The sequence below is a fragment of the Macaca thibetana genome, chromosome 15 (genome assembly GCF_024542745.1).
Source record: "Macaca thibetana thibetana isolate TM-01 chromosome 15, ASM2454274v1, whole genome shotgun sequence".
NCBI classification, from domain to species: Eukaryota; Metazoa; Chordata; class Mammalia; order Primates; family Cercopithecidae; genus Macaca; species Macaca thibetana.
In genome coordinates this window covers 77787214-77814426 of record NC_065592.1, presented here as the reverse complement: position 1 = coordinate 77814426, position 27213 = coordinate 77787214, and the positions used below count along the sequence as shown (strand labels likewise).

General features: G+C 38.5%; 1 protein-coding gene across 1 annotated transcript in view; it reads right to left on the bottom strand.

Annotated features, from left to right (window-relative positions):
* The window catches only part of LOC126937308 (histone-arginine methyltransferase CARM1-like), a 203088-nt gene that overhangs the window by 126944 nt on the left and 48931 nt on the right, over positions 1 to 27213 (bottom strand).

Here is a 27213-nt window from a genome sequence, read left to right as displayed (position 1 = left end):
TTCTCTTTCATATTTATATTGATAGTCAACTGGGTATAAAATGAGCAGAGGCTAAATCTGGTCTATAGGAATATTTAATTTGGCCATGGTATGTTTTAAAACTCAGAAGAATGTCCCAGGAAACATGGATTTCTACCTAAAATAGTATGACAGGGCACACGAGGGTCTGAATTACTGTGTAGCAACAACCAACATGAGGGAAGTAGCTACTGCAACCTTTTGAATGGGTATGAGATCTCCAGTTGCCATAGTTGCCCCATTGTCTCTTCTTTGCAACTAGCCCACTTCATGCATTTCCATGACTTGCTTGGGCTGTATAGGCATTTGAGTCTGTGCCTCCCATATAATCAAGGACCCATTACAAAACTTCATGGATAACAAGTCTGCAACTTAAAATATCATGTACTTCCCTTCTATTATCGAGCACCACGAAATCATAAAAGCTAAGAAAAATGATAGCCAAACATATTATTGTATGCTTGTTTCAATCAATCGACGATTTTATTTTAAATGTGTAAGAGAAGTAGTTGGGCTTCTTGGCAATGACCTTATTTGGTCATTTTGTGCAGATACTCATTAGGGCAGGTTTAAACTCAAAGTCTAGAGCTATCAGATAAGTTCTGGTGAGTCAGTGACTATCATTCCCAAACAACATATTTTTATGTGAACATAGTACTGTTGACGGATTTCAGCTACGAATGTGAGTTTTTCTCAAACCATTCATCTCCCCAACCTTCCTGTATAGTTACTAATGATCCATGGGATCCTGGAGTATGGCATCTATATTGAAGAGTGATTCCACTCAGAGAGGATGCTCATGGCACCCACTGCCTTATCCATCCCTAACAAAGTGATCAACCATCTACTCTATGACAAGCAACTGATAGATACAGCAATAGTTAAATTAGTGCTTTCCGGTTGACATCCATCTGCACTTTCCTTACATAGAAGAGGGGATAACATGGACTGAAAGTCAGGAGAATTCAATCCAGGGATATTGGTTATCATTCAATATTTTTAAAACCACAACCAGCAGATCTTTTTATATATACGGCTTACCTGCAGCTTTAACAGCAATCCAGCTCTAGAATGAGTGTCAAATCTATAATTCTTTGATACTTTGATAAAAAGGGATATTCTAAATCTTATTGAGAATGCAGCTATTGAGTGACTGTTGAGTCTAGAATCCTTGACACTCTGGTATGAAGGCATACTCCAGGTCCTATTGGGAACCCATACAAAAAAATTTCTTCAGATCCAAATGCCAAAAGAAGCTTTGTTTGACATATTCTGCGCTCCTGCCACTACTCTATCTTTTGTGGACTCTGGAGATCATGTAAATTCACAGTGTTTCCCCTTTTGCTTGAATGCCAAGATGCCCAGAGTCAAAAACATGGGTTGGCAGTCATACTTATGAGTCCTCTAATATGCAGATTTGTGTTTTAATTTCCTCTTGGCCTCAGACTTCTGTGCTTTGTATATGTTCTCTAATTTTGAACTTTATTTATATTTTACTATAGAGATGTGTGAGGAAACTCAAACTCTGTGGTAAAAGTTAGGAGATGGATACATGGATGGATAGATGGATGAATGGATGGATGGATGAACAGATAGGTAGAAAGACTGATCAATTAATCCCATCAAAACTATATGAAGATTTAACAGAGACTGATTAAATTATGCTGCAATTTTTCTGCCTCACTTTCCACACAATAACCCACCCTGCTCTGAACAGCAAACATGAGGACTTTGGAAGCAACAGCCTTGGTCCCATATGCTGAAAGCAGATGGGAGCTGCACTGTCTTCACAGTAGCAGCTGCCCAGGAACCAAAGTGAAGAGGAGGAGGCTGGGGGAAAGGAGCACAAGGGGAGAGAAACACAAAAGAACAATCAGGAGTGGAGAGGAGATACTTCCTGCTGTCAGTCTCAGCCAGGGTCAAAAGCAAACACGCACTCAAGAAGTGCTCCATTTAGTACCATTTTCACATTCATGGTGTCACTTAATCCAATCCCCATTGCCAAGAGGTATTATGATTTCCATCATACAGATGGAAGAGAGATACAGACACAGTTTGCTCAGAGACAAACCAGCCAGGCCACTGTTCATTCCAGCACCAGTATCTGCATTCCAGAAAGTGGGAAATTCTGAAACCCAGGATTACCCTGAGGGGCATATTCTACCTCAGAATAAACTGTTTATCAGTTGATGATGACTGAGAAGAAAAGACACACACAAAATTAAGATGTAACATATTCATGTAACATAACTAACAGGGAAATGGCTTCAGCTCCAACCAGAAAGATTGGCTAGATAGGGAAAGGTTTTTTGATCCTAAGTTTTACAAAATCAAGACTGAAAATTTCTCTGTGTAACTGCAGATGTTTTTTCTTTGGAGATAATTATTTGAAAACTAGTCATCTATTATTCTGGACTGGCAAAGTGTTGCCAGAAATTTATGAAAAATACTCTAGCTGAACTCCTCCTGTACTTATAAAGCAGGTATCTATCAATTATACAATGTGTGATTTATTACAGTAAAGCAACAAGAACACCAAGTTTATATAATACTGTACCTTAAATTGTTTCCTGTGTTGTCTATACACAGGTACACATACACATGTACACACACACACAACACACACAAAAACATGAATTAATTCTAAGAGGTATAGTATAGAAGTATTCAGTGCAGAGGCACAGAGCTCAGACTCTCCCTCTTTCTCTCTTGCTAGGTAGACAGATAAAATCCGCATGCATACGTATTATATGTACATGTGTTATATGTTAATACCTATTTATACACGAGTGCAGGTGTGCATGCGTGCATGCACACACCCATATAGATATCATATAGTAAGCACTTAAGTGAGTGTTAGTTTAGGTGAGAAATTCTGTTTCATTTTGATAAAGGAAAATGGACATAGGTGTGAATTTTTTCCAAGTGGCCCCTAGGTCTCCTCTCCACTGGGGATCTGTTTCTTTCACAATTACCCCAGGGTAGGATGGCCCTTTCTGAGTTTTTTCTTTGAAGGTCTAGCATTGAAATTCATACCAGCACTATGGAAGGAAGCCAAGAAAGCCAGCTTTTCTTGGAAGGCTGCATGCCTCAGAACAACCTGAGCCAAGGAGGCCAGAGTGCTGGCGGTGAGTCAGCTCCTTATTAAAAAGATTTATTGATCACCTGCTGTGTGCTAGGCACAGGAGTGGGGAAGATGGAGGGGGGCTACAAACAAAATTAGAAATGAGACTTCCCCCATCAAAGAATATGTGATGGGGGGGGGGAGAGAGAGAGAGAGAGACAGGGAGAGAGAGAGAGAGAGAGAGAGAGAGAGAGAGAGAGAAGATAGAGACAGAAGAAACTGACACACATGAGAACTACTGCAAAGCAATACATTGTTACACACAAAATGGTTTTAGAATAATTTGTATTCAAAGATCCAGGGAGACAGAGCTCTGTGCATTCCATCATGGAAGGCTGCTTAGAAGAGGTGAACTGTGAGCCAAAGAAGAAGGAGACATTTGGATAGGCAGAAAGGAGGATGGAGGGTAAGGGCTTGAGGCAAAGCTTCCAGTGGAGAAATTTGGAATCACTATGCAGGCAAAGGTGTAGCCTGATTTTTCCAGTGTGAAAGAACTGAGATATGGAGTTACAGAAAAAAATAAAGGCTAAACAGAAAGTTCACTTGGTGATGTAATGTTACATGTAAGGTTGGATTTGTCATTTTATGCAACTGGTAGCCTGTGTGGGTCTTTGAGAAGGGTCTGATGGCAATTTCAGCAGTTTTCTTTGTGTTGAACTTTGGTCCTGCCATGAATAGCATAGCAGACTTTATGATCAAAATTCATTAGGTTGCAACCTACATGAGGAAAGGAAGCATGTTTCTGGATTGTTCAGCATTATCCAGGTCAGTAACTGGTGCACTGCAAAAACCAATCATTCCTATGATGAATAAGAAAAAAATCTTCTATTAATTAATAATTTATTTATTTATTGAGACAGGGGTCTCATTCAATCATCCAGGCTGGAGTGCAGTGGCACCATCAGGGCTCATTGCAACCTTGGCCTCCTGTGCTCAAGCAATCCTCCTGCCTCAGCCCCCAGAGTAGCTGGGATTACAGGCATGTGCCATCACACCCGGCTAATTATTTTTATTTTTTAGTAGAGATGAGGTCTCACTATGTCGCCCAGGCTGATCTCAAACTCCTGAGCTGATGTGATTCTCCCACCTCAGCCTCCCAAAGGGCTGGAATACAGGTGTGAGCCACCGCAACCAGCCACCTATTTAGTAATTACAATTTAATATATTGTGTTAGTAAAGGTTCTGTAGAGGGACAGCACTAATAGGATAGATGTATATATGAAGGGGAGTTTATTGACTCACACAATCACAGGGTGAAGTCTCACAATAGGCCGTCTGCAAGCTGAGGGGCAAGGAAGTCTGTCTGAATCCCAAAACCTCGAAAGTAGGGAAGCTGACAGTGCAGCCTTCAGTCTGTGGTCAAAGGTCCAAGAGCCCCTGGCAAATCACTGGTGTAAGCCCAAGAGTCCAAAAACTGAAGAACTTGGAGTGCGATGTTTGAAGGCAGGACACATTCAGCATGGGAGAAGGATGCAGGCCCGAAGACTCAGCAAGTCTGCTCTTTCCATACCTGCTTTTATGCTGGCAGCTGATTGGATGGTGCCCGCCCAGACTGACGGTGGGTCTGCCTCTCCCAGTCCACTGACTCAAATGTTAATCTTCTTTGGCAACAGCCTCACAGACACAACCAGGAACAATACTTTGCATCCTTCAATCCAATCTAGTTGACGCTCAATATCAACCATCACATATATATAAAGTGCTTTGTAGACTGCCTAGCACAAAAGAAGCTCCATCAAAGTACTGTTCTTCTTTTCTCCTCTTTATCTGCATCCTCCTCCTCCTCTTCCTCTTTTTTCTTCATGAGAAAGGCAACAGAATACAGAGTACTCATCATCATCTCAAATGAGTCCTGTCCCCTGGGACCCCAGGGCAGCTGGGTATCACCATGCAGATTGTGCATTGCACAACTCCAGTTTACAACACGCACATAGGCTATGAAGAGAACAGTGTTCCTTGGAATTATGTTACACAGCAGCCCTATGCAGACAAGCTTTTCATGTCATACCCAACTTGGAAACTCCTTTCATATTTCAAAATTCTAGAATAACCTCAGAAACCCTTCCTGCCATCACAGCAGAAGGCAGATCAAAGAGTGGACAGAGCAGAAAGAAACTATAACAGTGCAAAAAGGAGAGAAGTAATTCCCAAGGTAACTGGTAGCTGCAGCAGCATTTTTAAAGTGTATTGGAAGAAAAGAACTCTCCTAAAGGGTTTGCAAAAAGGAAGAATGGAGAGATTACTACTTGAGAAGCATGGACTTGAGTCACTACAGTCGAAGAAACATAAAAAAGCTCTGCGATTGTTATAAAATCCCTGATTCAAGATCCTGAGAGACGAATGGGGCATGGAACAGCACAGAACATGAGCAGACAGCACACGGAAGAACTCGTGGGTAATGTTGATCCAGGAAGACTTCAGGAGACAAACTGAATTTATCAGGACTGTTATTATGGGGTTTATCGATTCTTTCTGGAAGCGAGATTAGCTGTTAGCATCTGAACATCACTTTTTATTATTTTAGTCTCAGAAGTATGTCCTATGATTTATACGTAATATAACAGAAAACAATTTGGAGAACCGTATGCTGTTAAAACCATATGGAGGTTCCAGTAATTTATAAGAAGTCACTTTGTTATCTTTGTCTTTAAGGGCTGAGCTTAAAAATTCTATAACTAAAGACAGGAACATGGTCTAGGTGGTCCCCAGGTGATATAGCCCAGTTAGGATTCTGGTTGGTGGCCAGATTGGGTGAAATCAGTTATCTCACAAAAAGAGGTAAGAGTATGGTTCATTTCTAAGTAGAAGTTAAAATAATGCTAACACATAAAAACATAGATTACCATATTTCTCACCTCACTTGTAAATGACTTATCAAAAAACTGAATACATTTTATTAGAATACCTTCTATTTAATAGAAATTCACCAGTGACAAGGTGCTATCTGCCATAAGCTGAACTGGACTACATTACAAATGATGGGGCCGGGCGCGGTGGCTCACGCCTGTAATCCCAGCACTTTGGGAGGCCGAGGCGGGCGGATCACAAGGTCAGGAGATCGAGACCACGGTGAAACCCCGTCTCTACTAAAAATACAAAAAATTAGCCGGGCGCGGTGGCGGGCGCCTGTAGTCCCAGCTACTCAGGAGGCTGAGGCAGGAGAATGGCATGAACCCGGGAGGCGGAGCTTGCAGTGAGCCGAGATCGCGCCACTGCACTCCAGCCTGGGCGACAGAGCGAGACTCCGTCTCAAAAAAAAAAAAAAAACAAAACAAATGATGGAAAATGGAAGTTCTACCCCTGTGGCTGCCAAGGGACTGTGAGCAGATGAAAGGGCAAGGGGTGCTGGCAAAGGCAATGGTGATGCTGGATTTAAAATGTTGCAGCACAGTTGTGGGCTGCAGGAGATTAGCAGAAATGCAAGGACTGACCTTGTGTGGCAGTCCTAGGTGGGTCTGCTGTCTCTTTGAGCAAACACCCTGAGCATTCCAAAACCCTAAGAAGCAGTACTGCACGCAGTGAGATGACAAATTGTCACTGCTGTGCCTCTCTTGCAGACAAAATCACTCTGCCATGCGTGACAATTATTGGGGCACATGGCCACCTCCCTGCTAGACTCCATGTTCCTGGGGAGTGTGCAGCTGTGTCTGGTTTATGTTTTGATCTCCTAGAGTGCCTAGCTCACCACTGGGCCCACAGTGGAGCCTCACAGTATCCTGAATGATATACATCTTTTTCTTTTTTCTTTCTTTTTTTTTTTTTTCTTTCAGACAGGGTCTTGCTCTGTCACCGAGGCTGCAGTGCAGTGGCACAATAGCTCACTTCAGCCTTGAACTCCTGGGCTCAGGAGATCCTCCAGAGTAGCTGGAGTATCTCATTTAGTCAACCAGTAGCCCTCTGTAGTATGTATTGGAACTATCCCCATCTCATAAATGAGGACACTGAAGATTAGAAAGATGAAGCAGCAGACGTTAAGTTACACATCTGATTGCTAACATCCACAGGTTTTGCAAAAGGCCATGCTTTTAACCACCATATTCCTCTGCTTCTAGATCAGAGGTTGGCAAATTACACCCCACAGGCCAAATCCAGCCCTTTGTCTCTTTCTATATAGCGTATCAGCCAAGAATAGTTTTCATGTTTTTCACATGGTTTAAAAAATCAAAGTAAGAATAATATTTTGTGACAAATGAAAATCATATGAAATTCAAATTTCAGTGTCCATAAATAAAGTGTTACGGTAGCACAGCCACATTCATTTGTATACATATTGTCTATGGCTGCTTTCATGCTACAGTGACAGAGCTGAGTGACTGCAACAAAGCCCGTGGCCCATGGAGCCTAAAGTGTTTACTATCTGACCCTTTACAGAAAAAAAATTTTCATCCCTGCTCTGGGTCCAGATGCACTAAGAGGCAGACATGCTCCTCTGTCCAAAAGTGAAGACAGATTGACTTGTAAGGCTAGAGAAATCCTGGAGTGATGAGTGCTAGGTCAGCTTACTTATATCCTATCCCAAAGGCCATGGCTACAGCCTGACCACACCTGAAACCAGCGAGGCAGGCAACACCAGGCAGTTGGCTCAGGCCATTTCTTGGCAGCGAGGATAGAACTAATGGTAGTTCTGAAGGTCAGTGAAGATGCTCAATAAACCATTGATTGATTTGGCCAACTTGCAAGCAATATGGGTCTTGTGGTTGACTGAATTCTGCAAGTGGTATAAAATTACGTTTAGCTTTGAGTCGGCAACCTCCTTTCCCACTGAGCCCTCTGCAGAGCAGCTGACAAGCTGCAGAATTGACAGATTTGAGTATTACCGCCGTGTGCTAGGGACGGTAACTGAGGAATGCCATAGCCAGGAGGCAGACAGCAGGAAGAGAGAGATGTGCAAGCCAGGTGCCTGCACAATCCAGTACCTGCAGGATGAGAAAGGCTCAGTTGAATCTTCTCTCTGCTCAGCCAAGAGAACTCAGTGGAAGCAGGAGGGAACCCTGAGGGCCAGAAACTAGCCCTGGGATTGGGGACTCAGGAAAGGGGAAGAGATGGTCGCATGATTGCCCAGATATTTTATGGACCTCCTGCCAGATGGTCAAGGCAAAGGCCACCCATGTCCTAGTAGGGGCTGGGACAAAGTGGCCACTACACTAGTTCATACCAGATGCTCCATACAGGATGTGACTCATTGTGACCTGGTACTCTACAGCCACTGTTCTGCACAGCTATCCTGAAAATGTGCAGAAATAGAGGGAAGAGAGTAGCAGAAAACCACATCCTCAGAAAACAAAATGGTACAATAAGTAAAGCACAGGCTTTGGGGGCCAGAATCCCCAGGCTTCAGTTTTACCTCTGACACTACTACTCCTTGTATGATGATTGTCTGGTCACTTAATTTTTCAGATTTTTGGTGAACTTCTCTGCAAAATGAGCTAATATAGTTAATATTAGGAACTTCCCTGTAAAATGAGCTAACATAGCTAATATTAGCTCATTTGTGAGTTATGTATTTTGTATCAGTCAAGATTAGATTTGTATGTATATAAAAACTAAAAAACTCCCCAAAATTACAGTAGATTAAATGAATTAGTAATTTATTTTTCTCTCTCATAACAGAAGTCCAGAATTAGACAGTTCAGCAGTTCCACAGATGCAGACACAGAGAAGGACAAGGCAAAGGCATCCTTCTCTGATGTGCTTAGAACACACTTTCCATCCTTAGAGTGCCTTGAAGTCACAAAGTGACTGCTGCAGCTCTGGAAATCATGTCTACATTCCTGGCAGCGAGAAATAGGAGGAAGCAATGAAGAAATGACACGCCTTTTCTCTGAGTGTGCCTGTGTTAAGGAAATTTTGCAGAAACCCTACCCAACTTCAGCTACTGTCTTTACTTACAAGGCTCACTGGGAGGTGCAGATTTTTAACTACACCCATTGCCACACCTAAAAATATAGGACTCCTGTTACTGTGGAAGAAGGAGAGAATAGAATGGGGAGACAACTAGCAGACTTGATCACCACAAATGCCTACTTTGAGGGCTGCTGCTCTTCCCAAATGTTCTAGTGCACATGGAAGAACATTGTAAAGCTGAAGAGGGTCATGCACAGAAAATCACACTCCTTGGCTTCTCCTACAAGGCCCTTCATGACTGAGCCTCATTCTGCCTTTACTCAGCCGAGGTGTCTTCCTCTGGAAGCTTCCCTGGGGTTCCAGGTTGGGCTAAGTCTCCCTTTGCTGTGGTCTCATGACGCCTGCTGGACTTCTGTCCCATCACTCTCCCTATTACTTTGAAATAGCCATCGGTGCCTTTATCTTTCCCTCAAGACCTGCACTGGGCAATACGATAGCCACTAGTCACAGGAGGTGATGGAGCCCTTGAAATGGGGCTAGTCAAAATTCACATGTGCTGTTAAGTACAAAATAAAGTGTACTAGATTTCAAAAACATAGTAAAAAGAAAACCAATGTAAAACGTCTCATTAATAATTTTCTATACTGCTTTCATATTTAAATGATAACACTTTAGAGATACTGGGTTAAATGAAATATATTAGTTAAATGAAGGTCATCTGTTTCTTTTGGTTATTTTAACATGTACATCTGAGGCTTGCATTTATGGCTTATGTTGTACTTTTATTTGTTGGAGTGTAAGCTCCTAGAGGGCAGGAACTAGGTTCTATTGATTTTTGTGTCTCTAGCATCTGCATGGTGTCCGTTCGGTGAGTGTTAGATGGATGAAATCATGCATAGGATAAAAGCCTTGGCGCCAATGTAGCAAAGGCAGGAAATAGGGAAAGAAGATAGCAGTAAAGGACAATGACCTGGCAGAATCAAATGGGCCACACGAAGGGCCTTGAGAAAGCTTCAGAAGAACCAGTGTGTCCCCTATTGTGCAGTGGCTGCTACACAGCCCCTGGAATTACATGGGGCTTGGTTCAAATCCTGGCGCTCCTATTAACCAGCAAATGACCTTGACAAGAGATACTGATTCTGAGCCTCCTTCTTCGTAAACTAGCAATGATTATAGCACCTTTTGAAAAGAAATGAAGGGGATTATGTTGGTAGGATGCTTGGCATGGCCTCTGAAGCATAATGAATGATCAATACATGTTGGCTCTTTTCATTAGCTTTTATGGGCCTGTTGTAAAAGAAAAGCAATTTTTAAAAAGTTGCCCGAAGCCAACCAGCATTAAGTCATTTCCCTGCTGAATATTAAAACAGAATTTTTAATCTGAGATGACAAAAATAATTTGAGCTGGCAGATGGCATAGTGTTGTCACCCACTTCGTTGCTTGGAATTGAATGGATTATACATAAATACCACTGAACTCTTTCCTTGTTTTGAAAAGCACCTGACTCCAAGATCTGCTGCAGTGCTCTGCGGTGTTGCAATGGCCTGGCACCCTAGTGCTGTGGCACAGCAGTGCAGGCAACAGAACTGTTCATGTTGACCAAATCAGTCAGGACAGTTGGCTGTGCTTTGTAACACACAATCTTCAAATCTCAGTGGCCTATAACAAAGTTACTTCTCAGTTATTCTGCATGTCCATCACAGACCACTGTAGGGCCTTTGCTGCATGTTATCCTTACCCAAAAACCCAGGCTAGAAAGTGGCTGGGATCATGGATGCAAGAAAACAAGGACATGATGATTCTCACAATGATGTGTAAAACCTTCAATCAGAAGTGACACATTGCTCTCACTCACACTCATTGGACAAAGCAAGCCATATGTCCATACCTGACTTCGAGGGAGTAGGGAAGTATAATCTCATCATGTGACTAGAAGAAGGAGACAAGAATGAATGCCCATGAACAGCTCTGATGACCGCCACCGCCTGAGTAGATGGTTTCTCGACGGCAGAGAGGTGATGCCACCCAGTGTCCCAAGATCAAATTCTGGTATGTTAACAAAATCCTCCTCAGTTTCACATCAATAGAATGTAAAGAAATACAAATTTAAAGGATGTACTTTTTTTTTTTAGACCAACTGAATTAGGCAGTATTTAAAAACCTCCAATGTCCAATTTTGTGAGGTTTCAGTGAAATGATACATTCAAACACTGCTGTAATCATCATAAATCACAAAACAGAACATGTGTTTTGGGAAGCAATTTGGCAGCACGTAGCAGAGCAAAAAAACAAAAGTTCATATCCTTTGGCAGAGTTGTCCAACCTCTTAGGATTGATCTGAATGAAATCATCCAAAACCTACCCACCCAAAGACGTCTATTTATTTATAATTTTCAAAGTTGCTATCACCAATTATAATAGAAAAAATATTGTTTATGACAGAAAAAAGCAGAAACTATTTAAATGTTCTACTATAGGTGATTGGTTAAGGAAATTACAGGAATTCTTGTGTGGAATATTATTTATATATTTTTGAAGTCATAAAGTCAAACAAAGGTGAAAATATGCTTATTCTACAGCGTTAAATGAAGATAGTGAATATAACATTTAAATAATGATCACAACTATTCAAAAATGGATACAAAACAAAAATGCTGAAAATAATTAAACCAAAATAGTAATAGTGATATATTAACCTTATTTTTATCTCAAATACAATGATGAAAAATAAAGTTTAACATGGAATCTGAACAAACTACAACGTATCTCCAGTTGAGAGGGGTTCTCTGAAGCACCTGCTTGTGCAGAAGCTCTATTTAGAACATAGTCTGTCAATGAGAACAGGGATCTGTAATAGTGCCTTTTCTTATAGGTGCTCAAAAACAGTTATTGTATAAATAAATGGAAAAAGATGAATAAAGAAAAATAGAAAAGGAATAAACGAATGTTGAGCTGAGAACACGAAAATGAAAGGGCCGTCTCTCTTAAGAACCCTGAATAGGTAACAATAATCACTCATGAGAGAAGTCGTTTTCAGGCCCAGAAAAACAGCTTCCCAGGATCAGTTCTGTGTGGGCAAGAAGGTCTAGCAGCCACAAACCAAATGGAAAAAATTCTTTTCCTCCTTGACGTTACCTCTCAGAAATCTCCTCCACTTTTGTTTCCTTCTCCCATTCAACCATCCCTCCCTGGATTTTGCTCCTCCTACCCCCAAGACTGGTCCAGAACAGAGTTTGAGCTGGAACAGCTGCTTGTTAGAAAGAACAAGATGTTTTCTCTTAACCAAAGAGAAAATGAGATAAGGGTGATCTTGCTGTCACTCTGTGATCTTCCTTGTTCTTTTAATGATCTGCTCCAAACTCAGATCACTTAATGGAATGCCCAGGAAAGCCTATAGGTTTTCCATAAGTTTCCTTATGAAATACAGACCTTACTTAATTTAAGTATACAAGACAGCCATGTACAGTTGTGCAGGCTGTGCATTGCACAACCCTGGGACGATTTTTTTTAAATCAAAAGCATCATGGACTTATTATAAATTCTTTAGCAAATGGCAGTGAATTCATTTTTCTAACAAAATCAGTATATCATGATAACTTTCTGACAGATGAAAGAAAAAAACTGTCTTAAGGAAGGTTGGTTTTTTCTTCCCAATTTGGACAAGGTGCCATGTGGACTATGATAGTCCTTGAGCATACAGATTAGCCCTTGCCTGTTTCTCCATGGTCTACCCTAGAAAGGGGTGGCATACTCAAGTCCTTCACAGTCAACACAGGTGCCATAATAGGTGAAGAAGGCCAAAGTATGTGTATCTTTAGAAGGTAGGGAGGGTTGTAAAAAGTTATATTGGAGGGCACAATATGGAAATTTCCCAATATGGAAATTCTATAAGTGGACTGACAACATATTGTCTCATCAATAAATTCTTAATAAAGAGTTTCCTTCCCTGAGGTGGGTTTAATATAGCACACCGCCTCTTCATACATGGTCAGTGGGTCCATAGGATGCAATATAATCTCCTGAGAGTCCATGAATCAAACTGGTTTGGGGGTATCACCTTATCTGGGAAGCACAGGGAGGTTTCTCTTACAAAGAGAAGTTGAGAGGTTTGTGGGAGGCACTTATCTGCCGACAAAGTGCTCAAAAAATAGAAAATCAATAAAATAAAATATTACATCCTTAGCACCCAGCACAGTACCTGAAGGACTGGGAGTTCTAAACACTGAATAAATAATTCTTAAACTGAGTAACGGACAGTATAAGTAGTGTTCCCTAGTCAAGTCTAAAAAAGAGAAGGACCCTCAGTTCCAGGAAATATCCACCCCTTTCCCAGAAAACTCATGAATAATCCACCCCCTACTTAGCATGTAGTCAAGAAATAACTATAAGTATACCCAGTCAAGCAGCTCATGCCGCTGCTCTGCCTATGGAGTAGACATTTTTTTATTCCTTTACTTTCTTAATAAACTTGCTTTCATTTTAGCCAAGAACAGAAGATTTCAATTGAACTAGAAGTTCTTTTCATAAGTAAAAAATTTTAAAATAGCTGTATGGTATTCCAAACCATCCATCGCCTGAAGATGAACAGTTTTGTTTTGTTTGTTGTTTTCAGTATATTGCTATTACGAATAATGATTTAATGTTAATAGTTTCTTAAATTTCATTTTCCTCATTTATGAATATATTTAGGTTAAATTCCTAGAAGTTAGATCAAAAGACATATATATATTTTTTTATTTTAAAATATATTGCCGTCCAGGTACAGTGGCTCATGCCTGTAATCCCAACACTTCGGGAGGCTGAGGTGGGCGGATCACTTAGGTCAGGAGTTCGAGATCAGCCTGGCCAACATGGTAAAACCCCCGTTTCTACTAAGTATACAAAAATTAGCCAGGTGTGGTGGCAGGTGCCTATAATCCCAGCTACTCTGGAGGCTGAGGCAGGAGAATCGCTTGCGCCTAGGAGGTGGAGGTTGCAGTGAAATGAGATCACACTATTGCACTCCAGCCTGGGCAACAGAGTGAGACTCTGTCTCTCTCTGTCTCTCTCTCTCTCTCTCTCTCTGTTTCTCTCTCTGTCTCTCTCTCTGTATATATATATGTATATATACACACACACATATATATTGCTGTATACATATATACACATATTGAATACATATATATACACAAATACATACAGATATACATATATATGTAACAGGGGAATACCACTATGCCCGGCTCATTTTTTTTTTTTTTTTTTTTTTTTTTTTTTTTTTTTTTTTTTTGTCGAGTCAAGGTCTGCCTGTGTTGCCGAGGCTGGTCTCAAACCCCTAGCCTCAAGCAATTCTCCCATCTTGGCCTCTCAAAGTGCTGGGATCACAGGCGTGAGCCACTGCACCCTGCCAGAACATTTTCCTTTGTGTTAACTTATTAAATAATACATATTCCTTTCATGCTCCTAAGAGAACTAAGACATTTGAAAGCATTTTGAAGAAGAAAGAGGGGGATACAAATGTTAATGCTGAGCGCAGTGTGTCCTATAACAAATAACTATGTTCTACTTCACCCAGAAACTAATAGTCAAATGCAGCAAATTCCAAACCATAAAGATTCTCAAGTTCCATTAGTAAGCCACCCCATCCTCCTGCTATTGCTACTGTAATTGTTAAGAGAGCATTTCAAGGCAGCTCCAAAACTCTTGATCAATACACCTTAGATGGCCAGCGGATTAATCAACTTGTAGATGAGTAACATTGTTCCTTTGTAGTTCCTCATACCCTAAATCATGTTTTTGTGGACTTTTCAAACATTATGAATTTTTTCAACTTTTATTATGAAAAATTTCAAATGTACATAGATAGATTGATATAGAGAATCCTATTCCCAAGATTTAACATTTGTTAAGATTTTGCCATCTTAATTCATCTGTACTGCCATGCCTTTGGGGGTTTTTTTTTTTTGGCTGTACATTTTAAAGCAAATTCCAAACATCATGTTATTTTACCCATAAATCTTTCAGTAGAATGCATATTTTGTGCACATGCTCAGCAGGAAACAGGGACCAGAGAATATGGTCTATAATAAATACTGAGAGCAGAGAGGCATGGAGCAGTCATGCTCCAGCTGGGTTTAAGTGAAGTATGAGTTTTCCCTATAAGAGAAAAAATTGAAAAACAACTGCTAGAAAAAAAATGGAAAAACAGCCGGTAGAAATTTGGAGTCTTTACTTTTTGCCTTCTTATGTAATTGTCTGAAGCCTAACTTCACATATACTCAATGAAATATCATCTATGATACAGGAAAGGGACATAAAACATAAACACTTATAGTTTGCAATTCCAATTATCCCCCCTCAATAATTAATAGGACAAGTAGACCAAGAACGATTAGGGATCAACCAACTTGACCCAACTGATATTTAGAGAAAACTCCACCCAACAAGAACAAAACATACATTCTTTTTAAGTGCGCATGGAACATTCACCAACATGGACCATATTGTGGGCCATAAAACAGACTCCAACAAACGTGAAACCATTCATATCGTACAGAGCATTTTCCCAGATCATGAAAGAATTCAACTAGAAATCATAACAAAAAGATATCTGGAAAATTCCCAAATGATTGGAAATTAAATGTGCCCAAATTATCCATGGATCAAAAAATAAATCCATAGTTCAAAGAGCAAATAACAATAAAAATTAGAAAATATATTGAACTGTATAGAAGGAAACCACAACATACCCAAATTTATGAGATGTTGCTAGAGCACAGGGTAGAAAGAAATGTCCAGCATTAAAGGAGTCCATACAACAAAGGAAAGAATTTAACAATCTAAGCTTAAGTTGGAGAAGTGTAATCAGAGAAACAAAGTAATCAGAGGAAAGAAAATAACAAAGACGAGAGAAAGAATCAATTAAGATAGAAAATGGACAAAATAGAGAAAAATGAATGAAGCCAAAAGCTGTTTCACTGACAAGATCAATAAAGTTGATAAGCCTCTTGTTAGGTTAATCAAGAAAATAAAAAGACAAGACCTATTATCAATACAAAACATGAGATATTTGAAGAAATGACACCAATTCTATACAGTTCCCCAAAGATTAGGGAGCATGTCCCAACTCATTTTATAAGGCCAATATTACTCTGATACCAAAGCCCCACAAAGGCATTAAGAAAACTACAAAGCAATACCAAATGAACACAGACACACAAATTATTTATAAAATTCTAGCAAAGTTAATCTAGCAATATATTAAAAGGGTCATACATCATGACAATGAGGTTTAACTCAGAAATTCAAGGTTGTTTTAACATTGAAAAATCAATATGTTAACAGACTAAAATAAAAATGATATAATCATCTCTGTAGATTCAGAAAAAGCATTTCATGAAGCATACATTCAAAGTAGAAACTCTTAGCAAATTAGAAATAGAATGGACCTTTCTCAGCTTAATAAAGGGCATCTATCTTTTTAAAAATCTACAGCTAACATGAGGAAAACGAAATGTTCCTGAGTTCATGAAAGAGGCAAGGATGCTCACTCTCCTCTACACAACGTTGTACATTGTACTAGAGGTCCTAGCTGGTGCAATAAGGCAAAAAAAGAAAAACGAAAAAAAAAAAAGAAGAAGGAAGGCAAGATATACAGACAGGATAGGAAGAAAGTAAAACTGTCTCTAATCACAGCTGGTATAACCACTTAATGTAGAAAATTCTAGGAACCTATCCAAAAAATCTTATAAGAACGAAGTGACTTAGCAAGGTTGCAGGACACAAGGCTAACACAGAAAAAGATCAACTGTCTTTCCAAAGCCATGGATAACTATTGGATACTAAATTTGAGGTGAGAGGCTGTATGATGAGGAACAGGATATTTGTGGGATCTCAAAGTGCTTTTGCACAGATTGCTTATGAGTTATGGCTAACAGGGAAAGAAGAGTAACTTTGCAGTGGAGAAACTGGAAAAAACCCTGACCTGGTGACCAAATCCAATGAGGGGTAGATAGACTTTGGTGCTCCCCGATGTGATATCCTGAGAAGGACACAATAGAAATTGGGTAGTTTTATGCCTGGGGATGTGTAAACTAATCTTTTCATGAGGAAACCAGAAAAGAAACACAAATGGGGAATAATATAACATAACTGGTCCATATTCTTTGAATATCTCAATGTCATAAAAGAAAGAAAAGGCTGAAGAACTGTTTCAAATTAAAGGAGACTAAAGAAACATGACAACTAAATGCAAGACTTGATCCTGGGCCAGATCCAGTAATGGAGAGGGGAAAATATGGTTTAAAGGCATAAATTGGGACCATTTATGAAATTGGACTATGGGCTATAGATCAAACAAATACTGTATAAATGTTAAATTCCTAAATTTGATAACTCTACTGTGGTTATGTAAGAGAATATTCTTATTCATAGCAATGCCCAATGAAATACAAAGGGTAAAGGAATGTGTCATATGCAAATTACTCTCAAAAGGTTCAGAAATAAAATTATGTGATTATATATATGCACACACTCATACAGAGAAAGAGATAAACCCAATGTGACAAAATATTATACATTAATGAATCTATTTAAAGGGTATTCATAAGTTCTCTGTTATGTTTATGTAACTGTTCTGTAAGTTTGAAAATTTTTCTAATTCCTGAAGAAACCTTCCATGACTCATAAATCCCCAGAATAAAGTCTGCCAGTGTCTCTATTTGTTTTTTCAGTTAGTGAAATGTTGATAAAAGTTGGTTTTCCCATGTTCTTGATATCATCCCATATAATGACATGAGTTTTCTACGTTAGATGGCAGCAGCCAATGCAATGAAAGGTGAAGGGGAAGTCTGGAGGACATAGAAAGAGAAAGGGCCTTGTATTTTATTTTTTGTCACCTAGGCAATTTCCTTAATATTTGTGAGCCTTAGTGTCTTTGCTGAAAAATGTGAATAATCAAATATACCAACCTCATGGGTCTGCTATGAGAATTACAATGAGAGAGGGTATAAATGCATACCTTTAAAAAGTATATAAAAAGATATAATTCCCAGACTTGTCAAGCCCCTGTTACAAGTTCTCCAAAGCTTCTTATCTCCCTCAGAACACAGCTAAAGTCCTCATTATGGTCCCCAGTGTCTCACCTGACCAGGCCTCTGGCAATCTGATCCTGTCTCCTGCCTTCTCCTCCATCCTTTGAACACATCCTGCCTCAGGGACTTTGTAGTTCTGCTCCCTCTGTCTGGACCACCCTTAGCGCAGATGCACACGGCTTCTCCCCATCCCCATTGAAATTTTCTACTCAGATGTCATCTTATTATGAGGCTACCTCCCTCCAAAATTACCTATATACAGTACATTCATTTAATCCCCAGTCATTCTGTTTCTTATTCTGGTTTGTCTTTTCTGCACTTATCACACATAACTCACTATATATTTATTTGTTTATTGTCTGTGTCCCTTCCTTAAAATGTTCAGCTTTGTAATTGTAAGAGCTTCTATTTATTCAGGGCTCTATCTTCAGCACATAAAGAAGTACTTGGCACATAAGTGACTCTCAATAAATATTTGTTGAATGAATGGATGAATGGATAGATGAACAGGAATTAACCTTGCAGATATCTTGTAAGTACATAGTCAATGTTTCACAGGTATTACCATAAGTCCATTAAATAAACTTAAAAAAAAAAGAACTTAAAAATTTTTGATACTTTGCCAGGTGCAGCGGCTCACGCCTATAATCCCAGCACTTTGGGAGGCCGACGCAAGTGGATCACCTGAGATCAGGAGTTCAAGACCAGCCTGGACTACATGATAAAACCCCATCTCTACTAAAAATACAAAAATTAGCCAGGTGTGGTGGCGCGTGCTTGTAATCCCAGCTACTCAGAAGACTGAAGCATGAGAATCACTTGAACCTGGGAGGCAGAGGTTGCACTGAGCCGAGACTGTGTCATTGCATTGAAGCCTGGGTGACAGAGGGAGACTCTGTTTAAAAAAAAAGAAGAAAAAGAAAGGCACTCATTAAACATTCCCACTGCTTCCAAAATACAATGAATTAAAATATATTTTATTTTTAGGATTTCATACTAGTATTTGAGATTACTGGAGATTATCTGACATATGACTAAATCAGGCTTGGAAATCACTGAGTCACAATTCTGAAGAAGGAAAAGAGGGAAGAAATAGTCCTCACACTGTCATATTTATATATTTGATCATTTCTTTCCTAGTGGTGCCTCCTAATTATCAATACAGGTCAACTCCCCAGTAAAGGTGGATTTTTTCTTACCCAAGTTACAGATACTTGGCAGCTGTTCACTCACTTCTAAATATAAAATAAAAGCCTTGCATTTCAAACTCCATATACTCTTATTCCAGGAAATCAGCACACATCTTGAAAACTCAGCGATTGTATCTGATAGGCAGTGATATAAGTAGACAGCCTTCTGTCAACACCCAGGCTGACAAATGACAATCAAGATCCACTGCCACCTGGGATCTGGGCCATCTGGGACCTTCCAAGGCACATCCTGAGTTAAGGCTTATCCTGATTTTCATTACTGAAGATAGGAATTTCTTGTTTTTATTAAAACTGACCCAAATGTACTCCAATCAGGATTGTAAGATATTATATTTGACCTATAAATATAAGCCAACATGGCTCTCTTTATCTGGGAGCCAGTTGTTGTGAAGGCAGAATTCCTTCATATATGTTTTATTGCTGCAGATAAAACTCAGTATTCAAAAACTGGTTTTGTGTTTTTTTTTTTTTTCATTTTTAACATAAAGGACTCACCAAGATGTCCACATGGACTGATCCACCCGGGCTTACCAAGCTGTACTGCCCACGAAGTATAACTTACAAACCCCTAATGCCCATCCCTGTCTTCCTTGGCTTCTGGGTTGCATCTAACTCTGCTGACAGAGTGATTTTGCTCTCACTGAGTCTGTTTCTAAATTATTTCTGGTTTATTGCTATCTGGATATCTGGTTGTATTTCTGTTTCAAGCCTCCTTAAATTATTTTTATCTAATGGATATCTGGTCCATTAGATAAGTGAACAGCCCTAAGGTTGGTATTTATGCTCATTCAGTGTTGTTTCTCTATAGTTTTCAGGATATCTTGAATGACTGAAGCATCTGCTTCTCTACAACCAGGTTGGTGGGGGCACAATTTTTCAAGATGTGAGGCTTGTCACAGTTGAATTATTAAGAAAAGGTATACTATGGAATATCTTATACTACAAATATCATTTTATCTTAGCTGTAGAAGAAATTCTAAATTGCCTCATCCATGTCTGTTTTTCCTACAAAGATTGTTTGTGCATGTACGAGTGTCTGGTTTGATCGGATCTATGAATTAAGCTTCCTATACTAACATTCTTTCAGTGTTTGTGTGTCTATACATAGGAGTATCTTTTCACTCCTCCACATGGAGCAAAAGTATTGGGAGACATTCCTCCATTGGTCTCATACTGGGGTTCGTACCCATCTTGCTGAGTATGCCAAGAATGCAAGACTTTCTCTTTGCCTGGGCTATTTCTCAGAGTTATGTATGCAGCAAGCAACCTCAAGGGATGAAGTGACATCTTCCTCTGGAATAAAGGCAGGCTTTCTTACTTCTTGCTATAAAATAGCAGGTTCACCAAGCTCAGTGATCCTCTCCTATAATGCAACTGACTGCATCCACAGGTAACCACCTGGCCTCTGCATCTGCCTGTGGGAACTGGGGCTCACAGAACTGACAATTTGCTGACCCTCTGGCTACTGCTCTTTCTCTGAGTAATAAAGCCTTTTATCTCTGACCCAGGATTCCTATGTCCTTTGTCAGCATCCATGAAACAGTGACATTGTAACTTGTTACCTTGCAAATAGGATAAAATCTCAGATTCTTCACGATTCTTGATTAAAAGATTGGCTTTTTAATATGGTCTGTAATGGTAGCCCTGTGTGTCAGTGGTCAGTATTTTGGAGACACACTTTAAGATCACAGGAAGGTTCCTGAAATAATAGAAACATGTTATTTGCATACATTATAGGAATATCGAAGTCTAAAAGGCTGATCTATCATTGATGGGAAGGAAGCATTTGCAAATATTTTATGAGTTGAAGTCTGTTTTGCCTGGCTTTGAGAGCAGAAGGTTCTGACTCTGTTCAATTGCATGAATGGGCAAGGATGTGTGTTAGAATGAGAATACAGAGGAATGGAAGTGTTGATTGAGTGTGGCTTTTCATCCAAATCTAAAGGGTTCTAAGTGTATGAATTTCTTTTTCTTCAAAGAAATATGGAGGACTTCTCTGCTTATAATCATGAATTAAGTGCTACCACACCTTCCCACCCATTGGCATAAGAAAACTAAGCAAAATACGTGAAACAATAGTTGTCACACAATGGAGAACAGTCCATGCCAAACTGTGATCCTTGAAAGAAGGTAAACCAATAAGGACAGTGCTATGATTAAGTTGGTTTTCTGCCTTGAGGCACTATCCAGACTTCAGTGTAGGGAATGGGAAGCAAAATAGAGCAAAGTGGTCTTGCTGAGTTGAAAATACAAAGAATGGCATTCAGGGAGGCTGACGCTGCTGCTGGAATTTCCACAGTGGATTATCAAACAGAAAGTTATATCAAGAAGGAGCTCAAAATATCTGCAAAAGGCTCCCCTTGAGTTTCTAGCTTGATAAATTCTAAGCAGCACATGTATAGCGTAAGTTTCCACAAGTGGACAAAAACCTCTATGGGAAAAGAACAACTTTAAGGAGCTCTAATTGTTCTAAGCTGAACAATTCCCAGAGATAATACAACATGGAGAAAGTTTATAGTTTCAACCAGTCAGTGTGAAAATACCTTGTTGAACACTTCAGACATATATCAGAAAACTCAGTTTGGTCACACTTTAGTAGCATATCTAAACTAGACCCGGAATAAAGATTTCTTAGCCATAGCAAAGCTAAAAATAAGCCTCAGAAGAATCAAGCTGGTCTATACTAGCTAATCTGTCTATCTGAGCAAACCTCAATTTTCCTTAAAAGAAGGTTACAAAATCCAGACACTTGACAGCACAACATTTAGAATGTCCAGCTTCAATAACTGAAAGATATATGAAAAATTCCCAAGTACATGGAAATTAAACCACTTCCCATTATCCCAGGGATCAAATAAGTAATTACAATAGAAAGTAGCATATATTTTAAACTGAATAATAATGATGATGCAACATACCAAAATTTGGTTATATAGATAATCCATGCTTAGTGGAAACCTAATGGTTTTAAGAAATTATATTAGAAAAAAATAAAAGAATGAAGTTAGTGACCTAAGTTTTCACTATAAGAAGCTGTAACAAAAGAGCAAAGTAAGCCCAAAGAATGCAGAATGAAGAAAATAATAAAAATAAGACTAGAGATCAATGAAATAAAAATATAGAAAAACTATAGAGAAACTAATACTGCCAAATTTGATTTGTTGAAAAACTAATAAAACTGATAAACCCCTACCTGATCAAAAAAAGGGAGAGGAAACATTAATAACAACCATCAGAAAAGAAATAGTAGAAATTATTACAAATCTTACAAAATTAAAAGGATAACAAGCAAATTATGAACAATGAATCTGACATCTCTGATGAAATGGAAAATTCCATGAAAGGATATAAAATATCAAATTGAAACAAGAAGAAAATCTGAAAATCCCCATATCTATTAAAGAATTACCATGAATATTACCATGAATAAAATTTCAAGCTTCAATAAATTCACAGGTGAATTCTATCAAACATTTAACAGACAAATAATATCAATTGTACACAAAGCACATCATTCAAAGAAATTAACCAAAGTTATAGAATATGATTATATCAATAGTTTTTTTTTTTTATATACTTTAAGTTCTAGGGTACATGTGCATAACGTGCAGGTTTGTTACATATGTATACTTGTGCCATGTTGCTGTGCTGCAGCCATCAACTCGTCAGCACCCATCAACTCGTCATTTACATCAGGTATAACTCCCAATGCAATCACTCCCCGCCCCCCACCCCATGATAGGCCCCGGTGTGTGATGTTCCCCTTCCCGAGTCCAAGTGATCTCATTGTTCAGTTCCCACCTATGAGTGAGAATATGCGGTGTTTGGTTTTCTGTTCTTGCGATAGTTTGCTGAGAATGATGGTTTCCAGCTGCATCCATGTCCCTACAAAGGACACAATCTCATCCTTTTTTATGGCTGCATAGTATTCCATGGTGTATATGTGCCACATTTTCTTAATTCAGTCTGTCATTGATGGACATTTGGGTTGATTCTAAGTCTTTGCAATTGTGAATAGTGCCGCAATAAACATACGTGTGCATGTGTCTTTATAGCAGCATGATTTATAATCCTTTGGGTATATACCCAGTAATGGGATGGCTGGGTCATACGGTACTTCTAGTTCTAGATCCTTGAGGAATCGCCATATGGTTTTCCATAATGGTTGAACTAGTTTACAGTCCCACCAACAGTGTAAAAGTGTTCCTATTTCTCCACATCCTCTCTAGCACCTGTTGTTTCCTGACTTTTTAATGATTGCCATTCTAACTGGTGTGAGATGGTATCTCATTGTGGTTTTGATTTGCATTTCTCTGATGGCCAGTGATGATGAGCATTTTTTCATGTGTCTGTTGGCTGTATGAATGTTTTCTTTTGAGAAATGTCTGTTTATATCCTTTGCCCACTTTTTGATGGGGTTGTTTGTTTTTTTCTTGTAAATTTGTTAGAGTTCTTTGTAGGTTCTGGATATTAGCCCTTTGTCAGATGAGTAGATTTTGCAAAAATTTTCTCCCATTCTGTAGGTTGCCTGTTCACTCTGATGGTAGTTTCTTTTGCTGTGCAGAAGCTCTTTAGTTTAATTAGATCCCATTTGTCAATTTTGGCTTTTGTTGCTATTGCTTTTGGTGTTATAGACATGAAGTCCTTGCCCATGCCTGTGTCCTGAATAGTATTACCTAGGTTTTCTTCTAGGGTTTTTATGGTATTAGGTCTAACATTTAAGTCTCTAATCCATCTTGAATTCAAAATCTCCTTAAGCTGATAAGAAACTTCAGCAAAGTCTCAGGATACAAAATTAATGTGCAAAAATCACAAGCATTCTTATACACCAGTAACAGACAAACAGAGAGCCAAATCAGGAATGAACTTCCATTCACAATTGCTTCAAAGAGAATAAAATACCTAGGGATCCAACTTACAAGGGATGTAAAGGACCTCTTCAAGGAGAACTACAAACCACTGCTCAGTGAAATCAAAGAGGACACAAACAAATGGAAGAACATACCATGCTCATGGATAGGAAGAATCAATATCGTGAAAATGGCCATACTGCCCAAGGTAATTTATAGATTCAATGCCATCCCCATCATGCTACCAATGAGTTTCTTCACAGAATTGGAAAAAACTGCTTTAAAGTTCATATGGAACCAAAAAAGAGCCCGCATCTCCAAGACAATCCTAAGTCAAAAGAACAAAGCTGGAGGCATCACGCTACCTGACTTCAAACTATACTACAAGGCTACAGTAACCAAACAGCATGGTACTGGTACCAAAACAGAGATATAGACCAATGGAACAGAACAGAGTCCTCAGAAATAATACCACACATCTACAGCCATCTGATCTTTGACAAACCTGAGAGAAACAAGAAATGGGGAAAGGATTCCCTATTTAATAAATGGTGCTGGGAAAATTGGCTAGCCATAAGTAGAAAGCTGAAACTGGATCCTTTCCTTACTCCTCATATCAATAGTTTTTAAAAAGTTTGACAAAATCCAATGCCCAACAATGATAAAATTTTCTGCAAACTAAGGATAGAAGGGAATTTCCTGAATCTGAGAAAGATCATCCACAAAAATATATAACAAATATTATACTTTATGGTAGCATATTGGACTTTTATGTATAATTGGGAAACTGTCAAGGACAATTGCTCTCTTTTGCCTATTCAATAAATTGTTCAATATATTCAATAAATTGTTAAAAGTACAATTCTCACCAAACTGATCAATCTCAATTATAATTGGATCAAGCATTTTTGTAGAAATTGACAACTTAATTATAAATATATACAGAAATGCAAAGGACCAAAAGATCCAGAACAATCATGACAAAGAAGAATTAAGTTGAAGGATATAGACTATGAGACCTCAAGAGTTACTTTAAAGGTAATCCAGACAATATGATATTGGTATAAGGATAATCAAAGGAACAGAATAAAGTGTTCAAGACTTCTATTTGGTCATTTGACTTGAAAATGTCTTTTCAATAAACATTATTAGAATAGTGGAATATCCATATGAACTAAAAATAATTCTTGGCCTCATACCTAATACCATATGAAAAATAATTAAGATGAATTACATACCTAAAATATAAAAGCTAAAGCTATGAAACTTCTAGAAGGAAATAGAGGATAAATCATTCAGTATTGAAAGTAGCAAAGGGCTCTTAGGACACAGAGAGCAATAAACAAAGAAGAAGAATGATTAATTAAACTTCAAATTTTAAAACTTCTGCTCAACATAAGACAACATTATGGAAATTAATAAGCAACTACAAAACATCCATAAATTACATATCTGATACAAGCCTGGTATCCTGGATATATACAGAACAACTACTCTATGGACACACAACCAATTAGTAACAGGAAAACAATTTGAATTCACAAGCACATGAAAAAGTACTTAACATCATTAGACATCAGGAAAATGGAAATTGAAACTGTAATGAGATATAACTCATATCTCATGAAAGATCAAATGTTAGCAAGAATGTGGAACAACCAGAACTGTCATTCATTATTTGTTGCTGGGAGTGTAAAATGCTAAAACCACTTTGGAAGAAAATTCTGGCTATTTCCTATAAAACTCATCATGTGCTTACTCTATGACCCAGGAATTTTACTCTTAGATTTTTGACTCAAGAGAAATGAAAAAAACTATGTATAGAAGTATATTGGAATGCGAAAATTTATAGCAGCCATATTCATAATAGCCAAAACCTGGAAACAGCCTCAATATCCATGAAAATGAGAATAAACAAATTGTGGCTATTACTTAGCAATAAAAATGAACAATACTAATACTTGTAACAACATAGACAAGCCTGAAAACACTATGCCGAGTGACCTTAATGAAGAGAGTATATACTGAATTATTTCATTTATAGGAAGTTCTAGAAAAGACAAAGCTACTCTATGGTGGGAAAAATATCAGAACAGTGATGATTACCCCTGGCAGAATGGCAGTGGGGAATGACTGGGAAAGGGCATGAGGTAATTTTCAGGAATGATAGCATCTTAAGATTTGTGTATTTCAATGGACAGTTTGGAAATTTAACCTCAATAGAAACAAATAAAAATCATCAACAAATTTTGAATTCTAATTAATGATATGCAAGTTGAAATATATGGAGGTGAAATATGCTATTAAAATTCACTCTGAAATTCATGATTAAAGATAAGGTAGATTGATGGATAAATAGAGAGATAGATATATGGATAGATATATGATAAAGAAAGTTCCTCACTCTGGCTGACTCCAGATTCAGTTTAGAAATCAGTTTAACTTCTTTATCCCAAGGTAGTTAATAATAAAAGAGCTTTGGATATTTTAGCTAACCAGAGAAGAATTCATACCACTGCTGGCATTTTACACTGTATGTGGATTAACACCATATGTGAGATGGAAAAACTTATATCTAAGTTAAAGAAATGACACTCAATCATCCAAAGTTAACCCAAGGCATTGTTGGTTCTAATTTTCTTTATCAGACTGGAAATCTTTCAGAGGGTAGTTCAGTACTTTCTTAAAATACTTCTAGTTACACTTTCACTTACTTCTCTGTTGTTTGATTTTTGTTGTCCAGAGTCTAAAGATGCTCAATAAATGATTCAAAGACAAAAACAGGATGAAATCATTCTGACCAACACTTAAACTGAAAGTCACATTTCTGCAAACAACCTCATTTTCAAGGAGAATTGACCACAGTGGTGAAGATCTGGACAACCTTTGGTGGTCTCCCCTGCAGCTTTGGATGAAGGAAGACCAAAAGGAGGGCTAAGAATAAAAACATTCTCATACTCTAGGAAAAGATTGATTGTTCTCTAGCTATGGTATCAAGTAAGTACCAAGACCAGTTTAAAATCATTTCATCAATGCATGAGAATTGACTTGTATCAGGAAACATGCTTTGAAAGCCAACTAATCAGTAACCACT